Source organism: Phoenix dactylifera, chromosome 14 (assembly GCF_051530095.1).
Source record: "Phoenix dactylifera cultivar Ajwa chromosome 14, Ajwa_hap1_PhDact_Kaust_v1.1, whole genome shotgun sequence".
In the NCBI taxonomy this organism is placed as follows: Eukaryota; Viridiplantae; Streptophyta; class Magnoliopsida; order Arecales; family Arecaceae; genus Phoenix; species Phoenix dactylifera.
The window spans coordinates 25,844,302-25,852,040 of NC_143203.1; the positions used below are offsets into that span (position 1 = coordinate 25,844,302).

Sequence of the window (7,739 nt, forward strand, 5' to 3'; positions counted from 1 at the left end):
GTAGTGACGGCACCAACCGCATCCTTCTTCACACCATCGGCCCCCCCGACTTCTCCCAGGAGCCCCGCTGCTTCCATACTGTCACCTGCTACCAGGAAAACGACCAACACTACGCTCTCATCCCTCGATTTGAGTCCTTTTCTCCCTTCAAGGTTGAATCTTGGATCCTTCTCTCGCTTAAAAATTGAATCTTGAGGCTCTTCTGTGTTCATAGGCGATGGTGAATATATAACCTGGAGGATGCCCACGAGCTGATCGACACCGCGATCTCCACTGCTTTAAGGGAAAGCAAACCCGCATATATTATAATCAGTTGCAATCTGCATGCCATTCCTCATCCCACCTTCAGCCGGGAGCCCGTTCCGTTCTTCCTCTCTCCCAGGTACGGGTTGAAACGGCCTCCACTGTTTCTTCTCTATTTCATTGAATCTCCGGAGTGCTTCAAAAATCGGTTCTTTATTTAAATCTCTGTTTCTATATCTTATGTTGTCGGTATAAGTACGTTTTGATTACTGGAATCATTAGAGCGAACAGAACCTATGTATTGCTTTCTATATGCTTTCCGAGATCTCATCATCACTTAAAAATCGTTTCTTTTTCTTCCTTGGCGAATTTAATCAAGCTGCTCAATGGAATATATGTAGTTTTTAGTGTTCTGTGACTCGTTATCGCCAGCAGATTGAGCAACAAGTTGGGTCTAGAGGCGGCTGTCGAAGCCACGGCGGATCGGAGTTCCTGAACAAGGCGGTGAAGCCGGTCTTGATTGGAGGCCCCAAGATCAGGGTGGCCAAGGCTTGCAAGGCCTTTGTGAAGCTGGCGGATGCTTGTGGTTACCCCATAGCTGTGCTTCCGTCAGCCAAGGGACTCGTGCCGGAGCACCACCCCCACTTCATTGGAACCTACTGGGGTGCCGTTAGCACCGCCTTCTGCGCTGAGATCGTGGAGTTGGCCGACGCTTACCTCTTTGCAGGGCCCATCTTCAATGACTTCACCACGGTCGGGTACTCCCTCCTCCTCAGCAAGGAGAAGTCCGTTATCGTGCAGCCTGACCGTGTGGTGGTTGCCAATGGGCCTGCTTTTGGGTGTGTCACTGATGAAGGACCTCCTCCGGGAGCTCGCCAAGCGGCTCAAGCGCAACACTGCTGCCTACGATAAATACCACCGGATCTTCGTGCTCGATGGAGTCCCGCTTGAGTGCAAGCCCAAGGAGCCTTTGAAGGTGAACGTGCTCTTCAAGCACATCGAGAATATGCTTACGAGCGACATGTTAGAAAATATAAAATATATAAATAAATCTATCCCATCCTATCAGCTTAAGCTTTTAGGATAAGTGGTGATTTCAACATGGTATCAGTGCATTCACATGTTGGGCTCGCCTATTGAGGAAAATCCGACCCACATGTGAGGAGGAGTATTAGAAAATATAAAATATATAAATAAATCTACCTCATCCTATTAACTTAAGCTTTTAGGACAAGTGGTGATTTCAACACCACAATGCTGCGATCACGGAAAGCTTCGTGGTTCAACTGCCAGAAGCTTAAACTGCCACAAGGTTGCGGGTAAGGCCTTCGTCCGAAACCCAGATGCTTTCCATATATAGCAGTTCTCTGATCCTTCTGTGTTGTTTGATGGTTAAGAACTAGTTGGTAAATATGTTTCAGATATGAGTTCCAAATGCAATAGGGTTCTATTGGATGGTCTGTGGGAGCGACTCTGGGGTATGCCCAAGCAGCAAAGGATAAGCGTGTCATTGCCTGCATCGGTGATGGAAGCTTTCGGTATCATCTGAGTCAGATCATGCGCGAAAATCTTAAAATATTGTGTGTTCTTCCGAAGAAGAACAACTCTGATGACTTGATCCTCTCGTTCAATTCCGGCGACTGCTCAAGATTTTTCAACGATGATGCGGTGCGAGCAGAACAGCATCATTTTCCTCATAAACAATGGGGGATACTCCATCGAGGCGGCGATCCATGATGGGCCTTACAATGTCATCAAGAACTGGAACTACACTGCGCTGGCGGACGCTATCCACAATGGCGAGGGCAAATGCTGGACGACGAAGGTGCGTATAGGAGTCTATTTATAATGCCAGAAACTCAGTGCATGGTCATGTAAAAGGACTTTAGTTCGATGTTTGCATTTGCGAAGCATTGACCAGAAGGTATTGATATCTTGATGTAGGTTCGATGCGAGGAGGAGCTTAAGGAGACGATTCAGACAGCACTGGGGCCGAAAGAGGACTGCTTGTGCTTCATAGAGGTTATTGTGGACAAGGATGATACCAGCAAAGAGTCGCTGGAGTGGGCTTCGAGGGTTACCGCTGCTAGCGGTAGGCCACGAAATCCCCAGTGATCTCAGGTGTCTGCGAATCTGCACCAATGGTTCTTCGGAGGGGGGGTTTGAGGTCTCTGTTATACGAGTCTACGGTGGGATCTTGTTTCTTCATCACCATGTCTAAATATCTAGTTTGCATCACACTTTCTCGTTAATTGTGTCAGAAAATAAGAAAGCAATTTGGTGAAAAGTCGTTCTATTTGAATTTGACTTGATGGGAAATTGCCTTTTTTGACTGTGGGGTCCTCCCATTGGTTATCTAATGGCAGGGTTCCAAAAGTTCCCTTAAGCTCGATTAAATGGAAGTAGCACATATCCATGCATTGATGCGCGAAGCTAAGGACATGAGCGCAGCCACATACAATTGCCTGCGTCGTCGCTTAGACCTGGTTGGCCACTGAGTTCTGGGCCTTCTTCTCCGTCTTCTCGGCGCCGTTCATGTGGGTCTTGTCTTTGCTCATTTCCACCGAGTCCTCCTCGTCGCCGGTGGCTGCTCCCTTGTGGTTCCTGTAGATGGCGTACAAGTATGGCACCTGCACGAGTAAAAACCATTAGAGTTAAATTTTATTAAGCCGGGCTTGTGATGTGCCTTCGAGGCATGGTTCAAGTCTAGGTAGGCACTAATTTTGGGGGAATGATGAGAATTGATTGAAATGATGGAAGATTCCTACGTAAGGTTCTACCTTAGAACTTCCTCTAGATAGAGAGGAGATCGAAGATGTGCAACCGTACGTAGGACCATGTATTGTTTTGTTTTGTGCTGGTGTCCTTAGCATGTGCTTGTGTTATGAATGCCTCCAGCAACACTGCATCTATATAAACTCAAGGTCACCGGCACCCAATGGCAACGGGTTCCAAACTTGAGACGTGTGAAGAAATGATAGACGCCAACCATTTTGCCCACTCCTTGGCCAGCATTTACACAAGCCAGCTTAATTTAAAGACTTGTGTTTGTTTGGTATGATATTGTACGTGGTACCATGTGCATGTTGGTAACTACTATATTTTTATGTTTGGATGATTGAAAAATAGGTCATGCGGTGGCTCTCCTTGTTTGATGGCAGTCCATCTACTTATTTATCCTTGATGAAAGAAAAGAGTTTTTGCCACCAAGGTGGTAGCCTAGTGGTACTGGGCAGCAATTCTAATCACAAGGTCCCAAGTTCGAATCGCTGCGGCGACAATTAAATTGTGGACCGGAGACCACAAGGACCGCTCTTGAACCGCTAGTAGCCGGGATGGTGCCGGGTGTGACGTACTCACACGTGGGACTCGAGCCAGAGCTCAGAGGAGTAGCTGAGCCGGGCCCACGGGTGGGGAGGGTATGAGTAAAACCGGTCGGGGTGCCCAACACACGGCCATTTCTGCCCGCATCGAACATTCTCCTGGCGGGGCGGGGGCTCAGTGGGGGCTGCTACGCGGGGGTGGGCTTGTCCCTTCCTCCCCCCTACCCCTTTTCTTTAGCAAAAAAAAAAAAAAAAAAAAAAAAAAGAGTTTTTCCTTCTGCTTTATGGAAGATCAACATTTTTTTTCCCTCTTCGGCAATACTCACATTCACATATTGCCAGTGGTGCATATTTATATTATAAAGTTAGATATGTGCGCCAAATCGCCGTGCAAGCCACTAACCACAACCACTCATTTTTATTGTGGTGTATCAAGATATATGCCTCATGAATGAGGCCTGTGTATGCCCACATGATGCATGCAGTGTAGCATAACTTTTCACTCCTTATTTTGTTCAGAGAAAAAATTATTGGTCGGACTAGGTCCACCAGCTCAATAGTAGATCAATCCAACCACGGAGTAACATGTGCAAACATGCTTGTTTTGCTACCATTTTTTTCTCCTCTTTCTTTTTCTCGCCATAATTGCAAGTGTTGCTTCGCGGTGGTTGGACGGGATGGACTTCTTGGCGAGCGTCCTAAGGCACTTTCCCATCAATAATTTTTGAACTGTTTTATTACATGGTCCGGTTTTGTTGGTGAACCTCCAAATAGCAATTGCTTTAGAACGGACTTCTGCGTTATAACCGACTGGTTTTAAACTTTTCGCTGCGTTTACTGTTGAAACAAGGGTAAAAAAAACGTATGGTAATGCAATCCAAACTCAGACTCTACAACCATCCGTGATAGATTCCGTGGGATCATCTCTTCTTTTTGAAGGGAGCTAAAAATTTCAACACCCCAACATGCCACGCCGTTAACTAGGCGCCTTTAGTTCCATTGCCCGTTGGCGTCGTCTCCCGTTGGGACTATTCTCGTCGTGCCTTCCACCGTACAAATCACCGTAAAGGAAGCCGTTCATCCGCGCCTCTGCGACCCAATGGGGAATCCTCTGATTGTTCTTGGTTTCATGCTTATGAATCAATGTATGTACGTATTAGATAAAACATTTCATAATTTAGATTCAGAAATTCGAAAACCAATGTTCCAAGTGCAAAGGTTTCTAATATATGTTTTTGTCTATTTTTAATTAACTATGAGGACATTCTTGACAGATCCAACTTTGTTCTTTACATTTCAGGGATATTTTTTCATAGTTTTGTTATACCACGAATAATTATTTAAATTGTTTGGTCACAATTTCTAGAATAACTGTAGTCTGAGTGCCTTCGTTCATCAAAGGAAAAGATGGATATAAATAGTGGCATTGTACTGGAAATACCATTTTTATTACAATAATTATACTCGGTATAACCATGTTATTGGGTCTACTCTCAAACCAAGCCACCAAAGATATTATCCATCTAATTGTTTCCATACGAGCAACGGGAGGAAATACCTCTTCATAATCAATACCATACCTTTGACTATATGCTTTGTTCACCAACCTTGCTTAGTACTTCTCTACATCAACTTGTGTATTCTTCTTCATCTTGTATATCCATTTTACTCCAATTGCCTTAGGCCTGTTCGGTAAAGTAGCTAACTTCTATGTGTCCTTTTTCTCAATAGCCTTGATTTCTTCATCCATGGCTTGCCTTCTTCCATTTGTGATCTTTAATGACTTCTTTCAAAATCTATAGGCTCACAATTAGCAAGAAGACAAACAAGAGTTAAATTATTTTGATCCTCTATTGCCTCATATATTTCACTTAGTCTTCTCATTTTTTTTGGCCTTGAACTTGGTTCTGCTGAGAATGAAGATGAAGATGGTGCAGATGCTTGTAACTCTTCATTCCTTGATTGCTCTTCTTCAATAAATGTGTTGGATTGCCTTTTCTCTTCTTGAGAATTCCAATCCCATGTGCCTTCTTCATCAAATTCAACATCTCTACTAACAACAACTTTTCCATTATATGAATTATATAATTTATACCCCTTTGAGCGAGCATCATAACCAATGGAAACATATTTAGTACTTCTATCATCAAGTTTTGTTCTCTTTTCTTTCAGTAAATGAGCATAAGCAATACTTCCAAAAACTCTTAAATGAGAAACAACAAGCTTCTTATCGGACCATGCTTCTTGTGGTGTGACATTCCCCAAGCCTTTTGTGGGGCATCTATTCAAGATATAGATGACACAATTAGCTGCTTCGACCCAAAATTGCTTTGGCATATTTTTGTTTTTCAACATGCATCTCACCATATCAAGAATAGTTCTATTTCTTCTTTCCACAACTCCATGTTGTTGTTGAAAGTATGGAACCGTCAAAGGTCTACGAATTTCATTCTCTTCGCAATAAGCTTCAAATTCTTTAGAAGTAAATTCTCTACCTCTATCGGATCTCAAGAATTTAATAGTATAGCCACTTTCTTTCTCAACATATATCTTGAATCTTTTGATAGTACTAAAAGCTTCGGATTCGTTTTTCAAGAATTAAATCCATATCTTTCTACTGAAATCATCAGTAAAAGTGAGAAAATATTTATGCTCACCAAAAGAGGTAGGAACAATTGGCCCACAAACATCTGTGTGCACAAGTTCTAGTGGCTCCCGTGCTCGATATGTTGCTTCATTTGGAAAGCTCCTTCTGTGATGTTTTCCGAGAAGACAACCTTCACAAAGCTGTTTTGGATCTTGTATGAATGATAATACCTTCACCAAATTATACTTAGATAAATGTTTTAAAGTACCAAAGTTGAGATGACCATATCTCAAATGCCAAAGTCATGATGAATCTTTAAAACAAGCTTTCAAACACAGAGCAACTTCACTTTAAATGTTTAGAAGAAACATTCTATTCTTTGTCATTTCAACATTTGCAATCAATCTATTTCTCGAATCTCTTATAGCAAGAGTACGATTTTGCATTTGAATATTACAACCTTTCTCTAAACATTGCCCCAGGCTCAAAATATTATTCTTCATATTTGCACATAGTAAACATTGGAAATAAATGTATAAGTGCCACTCCTCAAACGAATCAAAATAGTGCCTTTGTTCCTTACCGAAATTTTAGAAGAATCTCTAAAAGTATCATGACCATCGACCGATTCATCAAGCTCCGCAAATAAACTTCTTTTGCCACACATGTGATTGCTCGCTCCAGTATCAAGATGCCATGCTTCCTCTTTGTTGCTTTGTTCACCTTTACCTGCTAATAATAGAAATGGATCTTCTTCTTCATTTTTCTTTTCACTATAATTAACCTTTTCATCAACTTGATTAGTAGCACTCCAACAATTTGAACAGTAGTGCCCAAACTTCTTGCAATTATAACATTGAATATTAGATCTATCATACCATCTTCTTTCATATGGCCTTCCTCTACCACATCCTCTTCCTCTTATAGGATTTGAACCTTGCTCCTCTTTATTTCTTGATAAGCCACGATTGTTCTTCCTCTTCCTCATCCTCGGCCACAGCCTTGACCTCGTCCTCGGGCTCTTTCTTGAGTTCTCCCATAATCTTCTTTTGTAGCAAGCTTCATTTGTAGAACTTGCTCCAATGGCTTTTTTTCTTTCTTTTGTTAAGTTTTTTCTCATGAACTTGCCAAGAGCCCATGATTTTTTCAATTGTCACTTCCTCCAAATCTTTGAATTCGTCTATGGCTGCAACAACAAAATCAAATTTTGGGTCCAAAGACCGCAACACCTTTTCCACCACTCGAACATTGGTTAGAGTTTCACCATTCCTCCTTAATGGATTAACAATATGTGAGATACTGAGCTGAAGTCGGCAGCCCCAGCCAACTTTAGCCCAATGCCCCTTTTTGAAGGAGCTAGAGCAGAGGATTGTGATTGCGATCCTCTCCGGCTTCTCCGGGCGCAATGGGAGTGGAGGCACCGCGGACAATCCGCAGCAGCCTCGTGGCCATTTTGTGGCCGCCCTGCGGCCGCATGAGTGGCTGCTGATCACACCCGCCGCGGGAATCACGGCGGTTTGCCGTTCAAATTGGGGCCTATTAAACCCCTCATTCTTCCTAGATGAGCCATCTCCTTCTTCCTCACC

The 7,739-nt window shown here is 43.1% G+C and overlaps 1 pseudogene across 1 annotated transcript; it reads left to right on the top strand.

The window, feature by feature from the left end:
* The first annotated feature begins 224 nt into the window (after nt 1–224).
* LOC103699692 (pyruvate decarboxylase 2-like) lies at nt 225–3,182 on the top strand (annotated as a pseudogene). Its single transcript, XR_015972959.2, has 7 exons — nt 225–382; nt 679–1,264; nt 1,492–1,562; nt 1,665–1,781; nt 1,879–2,068; nt 2,188–2,432; nt 2,610–3,182. The product of XR_015972959.2 is annotated as a pyruvate decarboxylase 2-like (transcript).
* The last annotated feature ends 4,557 nt before the right edge of the window (nt 3,183–7,739 follow it).